General features: G+C 46.9%; 1 protein-coding gene across 7 annotated transcripts in view; it reads right to left on the reverse strand.

Moving 5' to 3' along the window:
• Positions 1 to 18,305, reverse strand: part of RAI1 (retinoic acid induced 1) — a 313,777-nt gene that overhangs the window by 158,499 nt on the left and 136,973 nt on the right. For 4 of the 7 annotated variants that reach the window (XM_020967339.2, XM_020967328.2, XM_020967329.2 and 1 more), the window contains one exon: positions 12,582 to 12,681. The gene's annotated coding sequence lies outside the window, so the exon portion shown is untranslated. Of the gene's footprint in view, positions 1 to 12,581; positions 12,682 to 12,807; positions 13,013 to 13,920; positions 14,029 to 18,305 lie in introns of those variants that run through there. The other 3 variants (XM_020967332.2, XM_020967331.2, XM_020967330.2) reach the window with 3 other exon arrangements.

Here is an 18,305-nt window from a genome sequence, read left to right on the forward strand (position 1 = left end):
GGCTTCTAACCTCATCATTCAACTTAAAAAACTTTCAAAGTTACCAATGATCTCTTCATTGCCAAATCTAATGTCCTTTTCCCAATCCTTATCCTTCTTGACCATTTTGCAGCCTTTGACATTGTCAATCACCCTCTTCTCCTTGATACTATCTTTTCTCTAGGTTTCTATGATATTACTGTATCCTGGTTCTCCTACGTGTTGGACCACTCCTTCTCAGTCTCCTTTGCTGGATCTTTATCCAGGTCACACCCACTAACCATAGGATCTCCCAAGGGTCAGCCCTGGGTCCTCATCTTCTCTCTATATACTATTTCATTTGGTGATGTCATCCACTCCCATGGATTCAATTATCGTCTCTATGCTAATGATTCTCAAATCTACTTATTTAGCCTATTAATATTACTTATTATCTATTAATACCTACCTTGAAATGGATGTTCTATAGACATCTTTAACCCAATATGTCCAAAACTGAACTCAGGGTCTTTCCCCCCCAAACTCTCCCCTCTTCATAACTCTCCTATTACTGTTAAGAGTACCATCAACCGGGGCAGCTAGGTGGCACAGTGGATAGAGCACCAGGACTGAAGTCAGGAGGACCTGAGTTCAAATCCAGCCTCAGACCAAACACTTGACACTTACCAGCTGTGTGACCCTGGGCAAGTCACTTAACCCCAATTGCATAAAAATAAATAAGAGTACCATCAACCCCACAGTCATACAGGCTCACAACTTAGGTGTCATCCTCAATTCACACCTTGCCCTCCCCATATCCTATCCAATCTGTTGCCAATCCCTGCTGATGACATCTTGGTAACATCTCTAGTATATGTCCTTTTCTCTCCTCTGACACAGTTACTGCCCTCATGGACTATTGTTATATCACTTCATGACTAAACTACTCCAATAGCCTGCTGGTTGATCTCCCATAAGTCTCTCCCCATTCCAGTCCCATTCTCAATAAAAGCTGTGAAATTGATCTTCCTAAAATGTAGGTCTAACCAGGTTATTCTCCATGTGCCCCCCATTTAATGAATTACAGTGGCTCCCTCTCACCTCTAGGATCAAAATTTAAAACCCATTGGTGTTTGGTATTTAAAGCCCTTTATAACTTGGCCCTCCACTAACTTTCCCCTTTTCTTACTCATACCCACTTTAGAATCCAGTGATACTGACCTCCTTGCTGTTCTTTGTGCAAGACACTCCATCTCCCAACTTTGGGCATTTTCACTGGCTGTCCCCATGCCTAGAATTCTCTCCTTGTTTCTTTCTCCTGGATTCCTTCAAGTCTTAGATAAAATCCCACCTTCTACAAGAAATCTTTCTCCTTCCCCCTTAATGCCTTGCCTGTATTGATGACCTCCATTTTATCCTGTCTATATATTATTTGTACATAGTTGTTATGTCATCTGTCCATTAGACTATATCTCTAACACTTAGCATAGTGCCTGGCACACAGTCAGCGCTTCATAAATGCTTATTGGCTACTGAGTACTTATGTATTCAGCCCTGCAAAAACTCTTTCAAAGCAACTTGCCTGATTTGTAAAGGAAACACATCATAAAACTCTAATTACAGTCTGAAAACAAAAGAAAAATACTAAATAGTAGTGTAGCAGGGGGTTGATCAGAGATTCCTGATTAATTGAGTCCCCCTAGTCCACTTGACAAAATTGCAGGATATGAGGTCTAGGTAGCAGAGAGAACCCTGGTAAAGTCATGCTTGTCAGACTTTGAGTGACTGAATTTATATGGGGCAGGTAACAGAGACAATGAGATGAAAGGATAGGTTCCTTTCAGACTCAGGCCCATTTGTTTCTCATAAAGGGCGTGCCCATTTGGACATTGATTGGCTCATTTACATATGAAACGGCCAGGAAACTAGGTGAGGCTTGGCAGAGATAATGAACTTTCCTCTGGGGAGAGATAGGTTTGGTGAGAGTTTAAAAGAAGAATCCAGCTATGGAGTCAGTCAATACAGAAAGCAGTTAGCTCGGGGAGTGGAGAAGACAGCTGTGGAAGAACTCGGCATTCTTCACCTTTTCCTTTGTGCCTCTTGAAGAGTATAGCAAGGGAGAAGGGATTTCTTTCTCTTCCTCCTCCTCCTCCTCCTCCATCCCACCCCCACTATGAGCAATGGCATTTTGCAGCAGATGTTTGTGGACGTAGGAGACGCTGCACCCAGCACAGTGCAAGCCTGGAGTCCAGCTGTAGCCAGAATGAACAAGTTCTTGAGAGAAGTCAAGAGTCTAGTGTGTGGATTGGGAGATGGTAGGCCACAGAACTAAGGTTCCTGCTAATTCTAGGGAAGGGTTTCTGGATCTTTCTGGGAAAAGACATTGCATTATCTAGGCCAAGATCTCATGAAGTCAGAAGCTAGAGGCAGTGGTGACTACAGCCAAGCACTGAGGCAGCATCCAGCTTAGACTGAGGTCAAGATCAGTGGGAGCAATGCAAGAATGTCAGCTCTGTTGCATCAGATGTGTGAATTGCTTCTTTTCATATTTGTTTTGGTCACATGAGTTGCCTACATGTGTGCCTCTCAATTTTTGAAATTTATGTGTTTACTTTTTCTACCAATGTATATTTGTAGGAAAGTCCACCCTACATTTGTGGGGGACATGTTTTGAATTGCTAGTATTCTTACTATGCTATTTCAATAAGTACTTTAGTCTAGCCCTAATTTCGTCTTCTGACTGACTAGAGTAAAGGTAAATACATCAATGGGGCTCATGAGCTATAGTTTTAAAAGTTCTCTTGAGGGACCCAGCCTTCAAGTGCAAGGTGGAAGGGTAGCTCAAAGTGGGTGCTATGTTTTCTCTCAAGGATCTCTATAATACTAGGGCATCTAAAAATGAGAATCCCAGAGAAGTCTCCAAGATTTTAACAGAGGCTTGGCCTATTCCCAATCCCCTACTAAAAGGTTCTAGCTCTGGACTCATCTAGACTGAGTTTATCCTTGTGGGGTGGGAGTGAGTTAGTTGTCTCTTAATTTTTCTTTTTGGCTGGTTGTTCCTATCCTGGAGTAGAACTCAGAGGGGAAATCTTCAAATCAAAATGTAGCTATAGACGACTTATGTCTTTCCCCAAAGTAGGTAACTGGACCCCTTTAGAAACCGTACTCAACGTACAAAATAGGTATCAAATATGTTAGAAATTTACCTTTATTTCCTTTGCTACTGAAAATATTTAATACAGAAAAGAACTCAAAGGTACACCTTAACAAATACAGAAAAAACATCACACTCATTATCGTACTTTCTTGGGAGGAAAGACAACTTCATGGCACTGCTGAACGGACACTTAGGCTTTTCCCATTCACTTCAGAACGGCTCAGTTTGAACCCCTCACAAGGTCCAGATCTGGCCAGTCAGGGCATGGGTTGGGTTTTCTTAATCCTTTCAGCATTAGCATCCTCCTGATGATGGTGCTTCTCCTCTGACAAATGGTGCTGTTTCAGGAATCACCTCCTGCTGGATAACCAGCACCTGTCTCAGAAACTCTTGACCTCTTGACCTCACAAGGTTACTGTAAAGACTGGAAACATCCATTTCTCAGGATCTCTGGTCACTGCCCTGTGCTCAGGGAAAAAAGGAGAAAGTAGAAGGTGGCCAAGGACTCAGGCTCAGCTAGGCAAGCACGTATGGTCACTGCCATGTGCTTGATGAAATTACAGGCTGTAAGGGGCAGGCATTGTCCCCCTGTAGACACCATTGCCACTGGAGGTAGACAGGAGGAAAGAAGTCCTTTCCACTCCCACCCCCACTAGAAGTCCAAGAGTACTAGAAGAGTCCCAATTCAAGTAATTTCTCCTCACTTCCTTTATAGCCCACCAAGTGGCCAGTTCTTCATCATTCTATGGCCAATCATTTTTGAGGCAACTCCCATCATTGGTAACCAATAAGGATGTGTCATCCGGTGACCAATCAACATGGGACCCATGTGTCATCTCAACAAGGCATACGTCTTTCAGCAAGAAGCCAGAGCACATGTTATATATAAAAGAACCAAGGCATTTGCCCAGCTCCATGGGAGGAATCCCAGTCCAGCAGATCACGCGGGTCTACCTATCTCTATTATACTCTCCTCACAGTTACATATTTGTTGTCCTCAACAAATCAACTGATTTGCCTTTTGACAATTCTAGGTAGCTCTAGGAAGTATGGTGCAGGGAAGCTCAAACATTGTCCTTTCAAGTACCTCACCAAGATATTGTATCAAAGTTTCTCAGCAAAGTCTACATGGCCCAGTTCTTCATAGTCTCCTGAATGTCATGCAAAGAGTCACAGCAGTGCATTTGGAAAGGGGCCAGAGCATATGTCCTAGAGAAAGTGACCAGAGTATATGCCCTTGATATGTACCAGAGTGTATATATATATATAATTCCTCCATAGGAGAATCCCACAGACCATTAAGCACCCCATTATATAAGCATATCCTAAATATAGGTAAAATAAATACATTAACTCAGTGGGGAAGGGACAATCAGCTGGGGGTAATCAGGAAAGGTCTCCTGTAGAGGACAGTACTTCAACTGAGTTTTTAAGGAAATGAGGGGTTTTAAGAGGTGAAGAGAAAGAGGGAAATCATTCCAAGCACGGGAGCAATCAGTGCAAACTCATGGAGATGGGAGATAACATGTGTGACGAATAGTTCAAAGGCCAGTATGGCTAGACTATGGGATGCAAGAAGGGGCATAACATATAACAAGACTGGAGAGGTAGATTGGGGCCAGGTTATGAAGGGCTTTATCAGAAAAGCCAAACAGAAGAGTTTATATTTAATCTTAGAAGAAACTGGGAGACGCTGGAGTTCACTGAGTAAGGGTCAGAAGTGGGCTTTAGGTAAACCACGTTGGCAGTTGAGTGGAAGGTGGATTTGAGAGTTAAGGAACAGTCTGAGATGAGAGATGATGAGGGCCTGAACTGGGGTGGTAGACATGTGAGTGGAGAGAAGGGGGAAGTGTGTGAGAACATGGTGGAGGTAGAATTGACAAGATCTGGCAACTGACTGGCTCCGTGCGGTGGGTGAGAGTGAGGAGTCCAGGAAGACTCTATGGTAGAGGAGCTAGAACACTGGAAAGATAGTAGTGCCTTTGACAGAAATAGGGAAGTTTGAAAAAGGAGTGGGTTTGGGGGGAAACGTAAGTTCTATTTTAGATATGTTGAAGCTACCAAAAAGGACTTTGCCCACCATCTAGAAAGCTGCTGGCCCAGGTTGGCAAGTACTTAGTGAAGGAATCTCAGAGCCTTCCCTGGAAAATCCCTTCATTTGAAAGATGGAATGAGCCCCAGATTGGAAATCTGAGTCCTGGCTATACCATTAACTTGATATATGACCCTGGGTAAGTCTCACTATCTACCTCATTTTCCTCTTATGTGAAATGTTGAGGTGATGGTGGTGAAGGTTGATTAAATAATCCTTAAAGTCCCTCCCAAACCTGACATTCTCTCTCTCTCTCTCTCTCTACTGTCTTCCTCTCTCTCCTCTCTCCCTTTCTCTTTCCTCTCTCTCTTCCCCTCTCATTCTCCTCTGTCCCCCTTTCCTCTCTCTCTCTCCCCTTCTCTTTCTATCTCCTCTCCCCACTCTCTCTTTCCTTTCCCTCTCCTTTCTCTCTGTCTCTCCCTCTCCTCTCTTTCTCTTCTCCCTCCCTCCTTTTCTCTCTGTATCTCTATATCCTTCCCTCCCTCTCTCCCCCTCCTTTTCTCTCCCCCCCCTTCACAAGTGGGATGTGCACAGGAATGGCTCAATCAAGATATAATAATTTTTAATTAACATGTGGATCATTTCACAGGCTGATCTCCTTGGAGACAAAAGAGAAGATGTTCTCTTAAGATTTCCCTTTGCCTCCCCTCTTCTCCCTTCCCTGGCCCCACCAAGGGCTCCCTGATTTCAACCGTGTATCTTCAGCCTTGAAAACCACACAAAAAAAGCAGATTTGTGATCTTTCTCTTTTTCCTTGGGGCACTAACACGCACACATGCATACACACATGTATGTACATACACAATCTCACATACAGACAAATACGTAGACACAGACTTACACAGACTAACAGAGAGACAGGTATATAGACACATACATATGTATACACAAAGATAAACAGATGAAAACGCAGATGTTTTGCAGTGTGCTTGCAGATACACATACACAATATTACACATATTGACATCCACACAGACTAACATGAGACACACAAATGTATGTAATTATACACAGAGACACAGACTAATATACAAAGATAGGTCCATGCTTGTAAAAATGCAGGTATACACATACATATACACAGAGACACAACTGCAGATGTATACAGATGCACACACAAACAGCCACACATATCCATACAAAGATACTCACAGACATGCAAGAGAGATACACGTACAAAAACACAGAGGCAAAAGGAATGGGCTGGAAGGGAAGGAATAGAATGTTCCTATCCTCTTATGGTAAGTCAAGACAATAAACATCTTTCCACCTCCCCTGAAGTTGGCCTGCTGCTCCCCTCCCCAGGAGAACAGGGAACAGAGGGCACTGACATTAATACCTGGCCCAGAGGGAATATGGCAGGGCCTCGGTGCATGAGAATCAGGTGTCTCCTTTCTCCCTCCCCCAAGCCCAGCCAGAGCCTAGGATAAGTCAGCAGTGGTCCCTTGGGCATTCACTCCAGCTATTGATTGCTTGCTGCAAGCTTTCTCATGTCCTTCTGTTGCTTCTCACTTGTTTTCTTCCACGGACTGGCCTTTGGCAACTGCTACTGTAAAAGGGCCAGCCTGACAGAGCCGGGCCACAAGATACACCCACTGCCTCCTGTTCTAATGATTGCTTTGGGGATGAGACAGTGAGGAGGAAGGGTCAGGTTTCAGTGATAAGAGAGCTTGGCTTGTTCCAGAGGAGGGCTTCCTTTTTCTGTTTCCCCCCTCCCTCTCTCTCTCTCTCTCTCTCTCTCTCTCTCTCTCTCTCTCTCTCTCTCTCTCTCTCTCTCCTCTCTCTCTCTCTCCTCTCCTCCTCCTCCTCCTCCTTCCTCTCTTTCTCTCCCTCTCCTTTCTCTATCTTCCTCTCCTCTCTCTCTCCTCTATCTTCCTCTCTCTGTCCCCCTTCTCTCATTTTCCTTCTCTCTCTCCTCTCTCTTGCCCTCTCCTCTCTTCTCTCTCTCTCCCTCTCTTTCTCTCCCTCTCCTCTCCCTATCTTCCCCTCTCTCTCCCCCTTGTTTCTCCTCTCTCTTCTCTCTCCCCTTCTCTCATTCTCCTTCTCTCTCTCCTCTCTCTTGCCCTCTCCTCTCTTCTCTCTCTCCTCTGTTTTTCCTCTTTCTCCTTTTCTTTCTTTCCTTTATATCTCTCTTCCTTCCTCCACTCCTTTTCCTTTCTTCCTTTTGAGTCTCTTCTTTCCACCACCCTTATCCTCCACACATCACTTAGAAAGATTAACCTGTTTGGCCTCACCCTCTCATGCTCAGTGAGTCCCTAGACTGAAGATCACTAAACTCAGAGGAGGAAGGTTAAGAACCCATTGCTTGTCCCAGATGGCCCATCTAGACCGATGCCTTTCTCCAGGTTATGAATGGATAAACTAAGAGGTGATATGAATCATCACAGATGGATTACAGCCATCTATCCCCTTGTGGTCTAAAGTCCCTTGGTCTAATCACTGGATCCCATTCCCCATTCAGTGGGCTTGACTATTTTGGTTCCGACATTCCCCAGTGACGGCAAGCTCCCAAATTTAGATTTCCCCAAACAGAAGCACAAGCGTCAAAGACCCAGGCCCCTGGATGCACCTCAATGGGCAAGACTCTCCTGGCTCTATCACCTTCTCTCCCTGTAAGGCAGATTCTCACTCCACCTCCCAGTCTCTCAGTTTTCTCCTTTGAGAAATGGGAAGATATTCTCCTCCTCTTCCTGGCATAGGGAAAAGGTTGCAGTGAGACTCTAGACCCTCTGCAGTTTGCAGGAGGAAGGAGTGGGATGGGTGTTGGGTGAGTGCCCAGGACTATCATTTGGCCTGAAATCCTTCCCAGTTCTCAAGCTGGGGTGAGAGGAATTTCAGAGGAATTGCTGCAACATGGTCACTGACAGCATACCATTCCTTTTGCAACCGAAGCTCCCTCCACAGCCCTCTGAACTGGTATCCCCCCCCTTTCTTCACTCTTCTCCTTTTGCAATTCTCCAGGCCTGTAGCCTGGCCTGTGCTCTCAGAGAAAATAGGAGAGATCCCGGAGGCAGTTGACATCTGGCCAGATAATCTGCACGCATGTGCGCACACACACATACACACACACACACACACATATTCTCAGAGTATTCTGAGAAGAGCAATGAACTGTCAGTCAGAAGACCTGGATTCTAGTTCTGGCTAGGCCACTTCTAGCTGGATGAACTTGGGAATGTCTTAACCTCAATTTCTTATAAAATGGGAATAAAAAATAACTTCCCTCCCTTGGGCATGGGTGTTAATGGGATCAGATAAGATGTTTGTGAAAGCATTATGCATATATGGGATTACTGCATATACACATACAGATATAGACACATACATCTTTATACATGAACACAGAAACATATATACCTTTGTAACAATAGAGGGAAACATTATGTGTACATGTCAGCATACACACACCCACATACATACATGACCACACATGATAAAACATAAATTTATCCATGCACATTAGCATACACAAAAGTATACACATGTAAACACCTATCACACATATGTTTTTTCTCCGAGGATCTCAGTCTTAGCTGAAAGGCAGCTCTGGGATGATGAGGTCCAAGGGATGATGAGGAGAACCTGGTGAATGGGAAAACAGAGTCCTTTGGGATCAGTGTTTCCAGTCTTAAGGGGGAAAAATGATGGTTCTGGTCTGGAGAGAGCCCAGGGCTGGGAGCCAGAAGGACTAGGCTCCAGGCCCAGGAGACAATAACTCACTCAGTGACCTTGGGAAAAGTCATTGCCCTGTCCTCAGTTTCCCCATATGTGATATGGTAATTCTCCTTTTCTCTCGTCCTTCAGAAAAAAGGTGAGAATGAATGAGGCCAAGTTTCATGACCAAGGGAGCTGGATACAAGCTGGCAGGAGAGGGCAGCTTGTGCCACAACCAGCACATCACCCTTGTCGTGACCATAAGCCCCAGTGAAAACTTTGAGAGTCTGTCCCTGGGGGTGGGGCTCCTACAGATCTGGCCCATTCCTTGGCTGAGAGGGGCCCCCAAGGGTATGGAAATAGTACACTTTTCCTCAACAATTTTCAAGACTGAGCTGAAGATGCAGGTGGGAGAATGAATTAAGAAGGGGTGGTGATCCACAGTCACAGTCAGGGTGGTGGGGGGGAGGAGGGAGCTTATTAGAGAAGCTAAATCCTTCAGGAGAATGCGGTCCCTAAGCAGAAGAATCTACTCTGTGTCTGCAGGGTACTCAAATACACCTTCCAGAGCAAATCAAAATAGCCACCTTCTAATTACAGTTTTTAAAAAAAGTGGTGGTGGGGGGTGTCTTCCCGCCCTGGGTTTAATTGGAGAAACTGCGAATTCACCACCTTTTAGTTCTTCCTTCCTGCCCTCCCCTCCTCTCCCCTCACTCTACCTCCTACCCGCTTCAGCCCTGGCTCTTAAACCTTGTAACAGTGTGTGGGAGAGTGCCCGGGAGTGAGCCAGTCAATGGGTGTTTGTGAGCCTCCGAGTCAGCGCCAGGAGAGCCTTCCAGATTACCCCAGGGACCAAAGTTTGTGAGGGAAGCCAGGCAATAACGTTGGGCTCTTTAGTGACTTCTTTCCTCTCTGAGGCTGTCCATGGCGTTCATGCTCTGTGTGTGTGTGTGTATTGGGGGTTGGAGAGGTTGGGATTTTCCCCGAGTCCCTCTCCAACACTCTGGGGAGGTACTATATGTCAGTGTGTGGGGCCAGTCAGGTCAAACTCTGACTTTGGGGGCCAATTAGCCTCCGTCTGTGTGCGTGTGTGTGTGTGAAAATGAGAGAGAAAAAAAGAATCCAATATATTCCTGCCCCTTCCTCCTCTTCTGGAGACTAGAGGGGAAGAGCTTTTTTGGCTAAGCTCTCATCCTTCCTGTTGGAACCGTTTCTCTCCCTCCCTCCAACACACACACACACACACACACACACACACACACACACACACAACACACACACACACACACACACGTAAAAGGGAGCGCCAACCCGGCCATCCATCCACGGCCAGATCATCTCTTGAAACCTGTGTGCTGCCCGGTGGGGGCGGGGGAGGCGGGAAAGGGAGCGCCGACGTCCAAAGGCTGCTCGGTTCCCGAATCACAAAAGCCTCTCGCACCGAAAAGGCGACCCCTGCTGATTGCGCTTGGGTCTCTTAGGCACTCGCATCACGCGGCGAACTCGGCCTCTGTCTGAAGCCCGGGAACTGCCTGGGGCTCTGGCTCCGGGTTATTCGCCGCCACCGGCTTAAAGGAGCTAGGGGAGGGCTTCGGGCGAGCTGGGGCCGGGCGGTGGGTGGGAGAAGCGGAACGCTTTGCATCTTGAATTCAACCCCGCCGCTCCCTCGGCCGAGTCCAGCTTTGCCTCCCATTTTGACTTTCATCGGAAAGAGCTGCCCTGGGAATCTATTAAGCCCAATTTAAATCGACTCTCCGCCCCCCTGGTTCCTGCGCTCGCCTCCGGTTCTCTCCCAGCCTTCCTCGCCCCCGCCCCTCACTCCCTCCACCAACCGCGGCCGGAGGGCAGGCCGCAGTTAAGCTAGGCTGAGCAGCTCTGAGCTTCAGACCTCCTCCCCTCCTCTCCACAACCCCCACCCTGGATCTCGGACCAAGCAGACTGCGTGTCTTGACTATGGGGGTTCGGGTTTTCTGGGCCACCCTCTTCGGCCTGGGTTAGGGTTCCAGGCTAGCAGCCTTTCAGGTTGCTTTCTATATGGATTGGCAATTCCAGGCGATGGTGATAGCCAGCTAAGGAAGTTCCTTGCGCCTTAGCTCTGGGGCGCACTCTCCACCTTCCTCCTCCCTCCCGCTCCAGTTCCAGGGACGCCAGCCTGAGTCCCCAGTGCCCCTAGGAGCCGAAGTTGTCTTCTCTTCTTTCCCCCAAACCCCTGCCCCTCCATGGGGAGAAGGAAACTCGCTTGAACTGTCTGACCCCCGGCCCCCCAGTCACCGAGGCTTTTCCTGTGCAGTTATGCATTACTGCACTATATAAGTGCTTACACACAGACACATATACCTCCTCTTCCCCAACTCCTTCATACTGCGTATGATTTAGAGGTTTCCAATTATTTCATTCATTTCCACGTTCTAAAAGCACACAAACACGCGTTGCTGACTCTGGATCAACCAACTGGCACCCTGATTCTGTTTTTGACTCAGAGCCAGGAAAAAATTGTGACCATGAGAGCTTGGGGATTTTATTGTCACTTCAGTCTTCGAGCAGAGCTGTGTTGTGTGCGTGTGTGTGTGTGTGTGTGTGTGTGTGTGTGTGTGTGCGCGCGCGCGCGCTCCTGTTTGAGAGCTGGGGGTGTGTGTGTGTGGGGGGCGTATTGGTCCTTGGGGACCAGGGTTAGCAGAAGGAAATTCACCAGGATGAAAGAAGGTGGTGGTGAGGTACGGGGGTGGGGGTGAGGGGAGCGAGGGTTTGAGAAGTGTTTAAAGCCCTGCTCTCTAGCGGGAGTCCAGATTCAGAGATAGCTTGGGAGAGGGAGGAAGACTAGCGCGGAGAGCGGGCACAACCTCAGATGGTTGAAAGGAGGTGGTTAGAGTGGTGCCTTTAGCCCCAAAGCAAAGACGAGAAGCGGGATCCAGTGGCGTGGGCAGCTGGGACATCAGGGTAGGTAGAGTCACAGGTTCACGGTAAGTTTAAGAAGTGCCAACCTGAGTGGGGCAATATATAGTTCAGGGCCACATAGGCTAGAGGCGGGGGTAGGAGAGAATGGACTAGGGGATGACAACAGATCGGCCGCCCACGATAGCAGCGCCCCGGCTGGCGATAAGAACAAGGATCCACAGTGCTCGTCTGACATTCCTTCCATGGGAGCTCCGGGGTCCAGTGCAGGCAGTAGTTGGGCTGAATTTTCAACTTCTACAAAACTACCGTGTTGTTTTTTTTCCCCCCCAGCCTTGGGTTCCCCAGCGACCACATACTTCTTACCTCTTCCCACGACCCCAACACAATCACAAACCTCCTCTTCCAAAGTCTCAGCCCTGCCCCTTCAGTCAGCTTCACTCATTCAGGCCAGTGAGATAGAGGCTCCCAAGACAATTTTTTTTTTAAACAAACTGAAGGGGGGGAGGAGAAGGGGTGATGGTGGTGGTGGTGGTGGTAAAAAGCAACCAGACACCCTCAAGCAAAAGAAATCCCCTAGAATTCCTCTTCATACAGGCGAAGCCAGCAATCACCCAGCTGCTTTATGGAAACCCAAAACACCGAAGAAAGGAAAATACACAACTCCTGCCACCCCTCCCCCAAATAAGCCAGCGTCTGGGAGCTGAAATCTATCAGACAAGAGGGCTGCAAGTTCCAGCAAGAGAACGAGAACGAGAAAATCATAAACTCACCGAGTTCCATAAATTGAGAGGAAAAAAGACACAAAGATAATGCTTGTAACGATACCTGCTCTGGTCTTCCGTGATCTCCGGCGGTGGGTCTGTGTTTTCTCCTCTCTCTCTCTCTTCCCTTCTCCTCTTCCAGAACACAGCTGCCAGATTAGATCCTTGGGAAAAAGATGGGAGAAATGGCACAATATTCTCTCTCTCTCTCTCTCTCTCTCTCTCTCTCTCTCTCTCTCTCTCTCTCTCTCTCTCTCTCTCTCTCTCTCTCTTCCCCCTCCTCCTCTCACACACTCTCCCTCCTTCTCTCGCCCTCTCTCCGCTCTTCCTTCTCAGCAACCGTTGCCAGCTCCTTCAGTAGCCATTACTCATGGGCCACTGGGGGATATAAGGTAATTAGAAACGGTCCTATAGCATCCAGCCTGAACATTTTAATGTCAGGGATAGCAGTGATGTTGGGGTTTGGCTGCAGGCGGCTTACATACACACCAGACAGGAGAGTGGTGGAGCTAGGGAGGGGGTGAGAGGGATGGGGGGTGGGAAAGGGGGAGGGTCTGTGTACGTGTGTGTGTGCGTGTGTGTGTGTGTGTGAAGAGAGAAAGAGAAAAAGAGAGAAAGGGGTTTGTTCTCACTATAGAGACGTCAGGTCATAAGCTGAGAGAAGCTGGAGGAGACTGGTGGTGTTGTGGATTTTATTTTTAATTTATTTTTTCTTTAAAAAAAATCCCCCGAGGAGGTAGCAAGCTTGTCGGTGTGCTTTCTCTCTCTCTCTCTCTCTCTCTCTCTCTCTCTCTCTCTCTCTCTCTCTCTCTCTCTCTCTCTCTCTGTGTGTGTGTGTGTGTGTGTGTGTGTGTGTGTTTGGTCTGGTCTCTGCCAGGAATAGCAATCAGCAGAAGCAGCGCACTGAGCGCAAAAATACTAGCGTGCGGGGTCAAAAGAAAGCTGCAGACATTTTTTGGTAAGGGGGGGGTAGAAGGTGGGTGGGAGGCTTAATCCTAGAAAGGAAAAATGGGACGCAAAGGAGGGGAGGAATATGCCGGATGCTTGGAGTTGTGATCTCCCCTTCCCCCTTTCTTTAAATCACACACACACACAGACACACACACACACACACACCACACACACACACACACACCCCACACACTACAGCCTATATGCACATCTCCTGTCTTAGACCCTAATAATACCCAGGTCCTAAAGGAGGTCTGTTTAAGGGAGACTGCCTAAGGGGGGCGGGTGGGGGGCAGCACTGCTGCTATCCATTTCTGAAAGCAGTGAAAGCATCGGAAGATTGATCCGAAGATTGCTCGCAGGAGCCCCAGGGCGCGGGGGGGGGAAGAGGGGGCGGGGTTGGGTAGGGAAGGGCAGAAGAGGGAGGGAGGGAGGGAGAGAGAATAACACACCTGCAGCTTTCTCGGTTCTGCTTAGCCAGCTGTGTCCGAAGCACTGACTGACAGGAAAAATACAGCATTTCGGACTCCAAGGTTTGTGTATCTTTGGGGATTTAGCTTGGACCGTGACTGGCAAATCAGATCCGACAGCAATAGGTGGCTTCTGGGTATTGGGGGACCGGAGAGGGTGAGAACGTAGCATTTCCCCACTTTTTAAAGAGAGCCTCGGGGGAACCCGAAGGGTCCCCAAGCTCTCAAGCTTCAAAGAGCTTTCACCTTGAGAGATGCTGAAGATAGCGCCCTCCGGCTGGTGTTCCCAACCTCTCAGTGGCTGCTCCTATCTCGGACTCGACCCTCCCACCAGGCGCCACCGAGACGGTGCTCCCCCCCTACCCCGCCTGGCGCATACATCAGGCCCCCAGCCCTTCTACCTCTCTATCCTTCTACCCTCTACTGTACAGCTGGCGGAGAGATGAAACATATCGCATCACAGCTCTGTGTGTGTGTGTGTGTGTGTGTGTGTGTGTCTGTCTGTGTGTCTGTGTCTCCCTCCCTCCTCGCTCCCTTCATCCCTTCCTCCCTTCCTCCCTCCCTCCCTCCACCCTCCCTACAGATGACAGACACCCTTATAATTATTCCCACCAATATCTAATCTCCTGCTTTTTTTTTTTTGGCCTTTCCCCACTTGTCTAGGGCACATCCTGTGTCTGTAAATTCCCCAGGTTAATTACACATCGTGTGTGTGTGTGTGTGTGTGTGTGTGTGTGTGTGTGTGTGCGCGTCTGTCTGTCTGTCGGGGGGGGCATAGCTACCCAATTAGTACTCCTCCTCTGCCTTTTCCTTCCAACCCCTGTAGTTTCTGCGCTCTCCAAACCCGGCCCTTGTTTGTGGACCCGAGCTAAGGATAAGAACCCTGGAGAGTGAGCTTTTATATTTATCTCCTAGCAGCGCGCCTCCGGCGCCCCCACCCCTCTTTCTCTCCACAATGGTGGCTCGGCTCTGGCTAATCACTCTTCCTTTTTCCACCTTTTCTCTCCCCATCCCCCTCCCACCTTCGCCCCCAGCCTCACTGGCTCTGGGCTTGCAGTCTCTGGCCAGCTCTACCACTATTTTCCTACATGACGTTTCCCTGGATGGACCATCTTTATTTTTGCTTTGGGCTGACCAGAACCAGCCCAAGAGGAAGGAGAGCAGGTCATCAATGTATCTCTGCGCGGCGTTATAACATTTTACATTCCCGAACCATGGTTCCAACTCGAGTCACTCTGGGACCTCTTTCCTGAGGAATAGCCACCAAGACAGAATATTTGATAAATTGCCTCCACTCCTTAAAACAATTTGTAGGGACCTTCAAACCCAGCAACCCCTAGGATATGAGGGGCTCAGGAGAAAGAAGGCAGGTAATGAGGTACAAGAGAAAGAGTACTGGAATGGGTATGGAGAAATTTGGCTGGAGGACCTTGGGAAAATCATTTCCCCTTTTTGGGCCTATATATTTTTATCTGTAAATTGAGAAGGTTGCACTAAATTACCTTTAAGGTCCATTCCAGCTATAATATTCTACTCACAAGGAGACAGGGGCACCCAGTCCAAGCTTTCAAACAGATCTACTGTGTGACCTGGGCAAGGCCATTTAATCTTGCTATGCTTCACTGAGCGTGCCTCAGTTTGGCCTACCTTTCCAGCAGTTTTAAGTAGAAATCAAAAGGTGCTTTGTGTTTGCAAGGAGGCAACCCCAATCAGGAGCTCTTCTCTCTTGTCTATTCAGGTGGGTTCTAGGGCAGCTAAGTGCTACAGTGGATAGAGTGCTGGGAATCAGAAAGAATCATTTTTCTGAGTTCAAATCTGGCCTCACACACTAGGCTGTGTGACCCTGGGAAAATCACTTAACCCATTAAATGTGTACCTAAGGATGATTCTCTTTTCTCAGTTAAGTGAAACTTTAGTTCCAGACCTTGGTACAAAGTTGGATGACCAACCTTCTTCAATTAGTTAATCAACAACTATTTATTTGTGTGCCCAGTTCTATGAGAGATACTGGGGAGAAAGATTGGATCTCAAAATACCTAAGGAGGCAAACAGTGTGTGATAAATGCCTTATGTGTAATACAGACACTAGTGAGTTCTGAGGAAGGGACTTCATGGGTGGTTCTTCATGGAGAAGATAGGACCAAAGATGATTATTTGAAAGATGAGTGGGATTTGAATTTGGGGAGTAGGAGGGAATGAGGGGTGACAGCGGAGTTAGCAAATGCACAGGGAAGAGCTGAAAACCTGTACGGGGACTGTGAGGACTCTGGCCTGGTTCCCCACTTTTGATATTGGTACCATGATTATCCAGGGGATTGGGCTATTCTGCACTTCAGTACTCTGCTCTTACCAGATCTCCCCTTCTCTTCTAGTTTGCTTCCTCTTTACCAGACAGAGTCACAAAGTGAACCCAAACCCAATCATAGACCAAATGCTAACACAGACTGCTAGAGATAACAGAGAACTTAGAGATCATGTAGTTCATTTTACAGGTAAGGAAACTAAGAAGCAAATGAGGGACAGTGACTTGTTCAAGGTCATTCAGCCAGTTCGTGGCAGACAGGGCAACAGATTCCATGTTTCCTGACTCTAAGTCTAGTGTTTTCCATTATAACACATTGCCTTTCTCCCAGATCTAAGTGGTTGTGGGCAAGTCACTAAATGTCTCTTCAATATAGTTTACTCCTGGGGAAAATAAAGAAATAATAACACAATCTAACTCACAGGCTTTTTGTGAGACTGAATGAGAGAATGTATAGAAAGCCCTTTACAAACTTTGAAGCATGATGTAAATGTGAATTATTAAGGTATCAGATAAAGATATCTGTGAATAGCTTAGAGCCAGTCTATTTCCGTACAACTCCTAGCACATGTCTTAATGACAGGGATTTGTAACATCAGCCTTGCATCCAAAGGATGATATATATAAAAGTAAACAATGGAAGCAGTGTTGCAATCGAAAGAGATCCAAACTTGGAACCAGGAGACCTGAGTTCAAATACTACCTCCCTTTGACACCTACTAGCTGCATGAACCTAGACAAATCACTTAGCCTCAGTTTCCTCATAAGATTGTTGTAAGGAAAGTGTTTTGTAAGTCTTAAAATTCTAGATGTGCCAGTTATTTATTATCTACTTCATGCCCAATTAACAAGTATTTACTTATTAAGCACCACCTACTGTGTCCCAGACACTTGACAGGTGCTGGCTATGCAAACACAAAGATGAAACAGTCCCTGCCCTCAAGGATCTCAGGTTCTATAGGGAAGACAACATACAGTTATCCCTTCCACATCGAGACTTCCCCACTGAGGTTTCCATCTAATGCCGGTCAACATAAGGAATTAAATGGGAATTTTTTGGAGTTTTGTAGAAGCCACAGATGACATTCGAAGGCCAACAGACACAGAAAATGTTTAGGAACTCAGAAATGCATCAATATATGCATAGTATTGGATATCAACATATTTTATCTTTTAATACTATAATAATTCAGACTTCTTCTCTGGCAGAAAAGAAAGCCAAAAATTTTATACAGATTTTCCAGGTTGTAGTGAGGTGCTGTGCCCAATACCCCCTTGATGTGGAAGGGATAACTGTATATAGATAAAAGTATATTTAAAAGAAATATAAAGTAATTTGGGGGTACTAATAATAATAGTTAATATTTTTATAGGCTTTATAAATAGTAGATCACACTGTCCTCACAACAATCCTGAGAGTTAGATGGCAGTATTACCCTCATTTTACAGAGGGGCAACTGAGATAGAAGCTAAGTGACTTACTCAGGGTTACCCAGCTAGTAAATAGCTAAGGATGCATTTGAATGCCTTTCTGACTCCAGGTTCAGTGCTCTATCCATCTTGCTGATATTTGCTGCTAGGGACTCAAGTAAGAAGTGGCTGACATTTGAGCTAAGCTTTGAAGAAAACGAGGGATTCTAAGAGGTGGAGGTGAGGAGGCAGTGCATTCCAGACATGGAGAGGGAAAGGACAGGCCAAAGGTCATGACTTGTAGAATAAAGCCTGGTGGAGCAGCATCTTCTAAGACAAATGGGCATTCTATGATTCATGGAATGGGCTGAGATTAGAAAGGATGGCACATAGCAGGATGGGAGAAGGGTGCATCCCATCCTGCTGAGTCTATCCTCATGAGGCCAAGGCTACTGAGTAGAGTCTCCAGAAGCTCAGGCACCTACTGTTTCCTGTCTCCACCCTAGAAAAATACAGCTTTCTTTTACCTTCCTTCCCAGTGCTAGGCACATTCTTTAGCTTGGCCTTTAGGGTTTTTTTTTTTAACCTAAACCAGGAATTCTGCTTTAATTCTCAGCTGATTCTATTCAGATGAGGTGGGAAGAAAGACAGGGAG

This window comes from Phascolarctos cinereus, unplaced genomic scaffold (genome assembly GCF_003287225.1).
Source record: "Phascolarctos cinereus isolate Bilbo 61053 unplaced genomic scaffold, phaCin_HiC Scaffold_4;HRSCAF=312, whole genome shotgun sequence".
Taxonomy (NCBI): domain Eukaryota; kingdom Metazoa; phylum Chordata; class Mammalia; order Diprotodontia; family Phascolarctidae; genus Phascolarctos; species Phascolarctos cinereus.